Source organism: Seriola lalandi, unplaced genomic scaffold, assembly GCF_002814215.2.
Source record: "Seriola lalandi dorsalis isolate HSWRI2012SDOR001 ecotype SW California unplaced genomic scaffold, Sedor1 jcf7180002054375, whole genome shotgun sequence".
Lineage (NCBI taxonomy): Eukaryota > Metazoa > Chordata > Actinopteri > Carangiformes > Carangidae > Seriola > Seriola lalandi.
Window position 1 is genome coordinate 95194 of NW_019524928.1, and position 950 is coordinate 96143.

General features: G+C 40.7%; 1 long non-coding RNA gene across 1 annotated transcript in view; it reads right to left on the reverse strand.

Moving 5' to 3' along the window:
- The window catches only part of LOC147818976 (uncharacterized), a 7477-nt gene that overhangs the window by 2071 nt on the left and 4456 nt on the right, over positions 1 to 950 (reverse strand). The gene's annotated exons all lie outside the window — the stretch shown is intronic.

The following is a 950-nucleotide window of genomic DNA, read 5'->3' on the forward strand; positions in this document are numbered from 1 at the left end:
ACCTGCAACCAAACAGAAAGACAGTCTGTGAATTTTCAATCCCGCTGCTGTAGCTATGACTGTCTTTGATGTGACTGAGCGGACTTCCTCTAACGAAGGTTTACAGCGTCAGTCATTCAGATTACAAGGCTGCTACCGCCACCTATTGGTGACAAGTAGTATAACTAAGCAAACTGCAACTGAAATCAGGTGAGTTTTCTCATATTTACACAAGTATTAAAAATAATTATAATTAGAAAAATAATGGTGGGGGGCCAAGTTAATAACATAAACTAATCTAAACACAATTCTGGAAACAATCTTAACTCATGAAATGTCCAGGGTGCCACATAGGACGTTCAGAAAATAAACATTTACTTACCAATAAAACTGTACATCAGCGTCTCTACAGTCTGTTAATGCCGAAGAAAGAGCCATAATTACTGTGAACCGAAAACTCATTAAAACTAAAGAACTGACAGAAAAATTGTCGGTGAAAAATTCCTCCTCTTCCGACAAATGTTGAGGAAACAACAAAAAATTTAACACAACTGACTCTAACGATGACTGACTCTCTCCTCCGGTGACTGATCCTCCGGTGACTGACCTCCCGGCTTACTGCGTCAGTTTATCGATCATTGCAGACTAGGCATGTCAAACAAACAGGTACGCCCCCCAAAAAAACAGATTTTAAGGCCTAATTAGATGATTATTTTCAGATGGACAACCGGAACACTGAGCGAGAGGTGTGAATTTAGCCAATGACACCGTAATGAGTTGTAATATTGACTGACTGAATGTTTCATTAGAAACGTTAGCGTTTATTGAATGGGTGTATATTGGAGCCAGAGTTTTGGAGCCCGCCCCTAGTGGCCATCAGTGGTATTGCATGTAAAGTCACTTCCGCATTGGCTTCCCTTCTCAGCCCCGCAGCCTACGACCATTTTTATTTACAGTATATGGTGTCACCT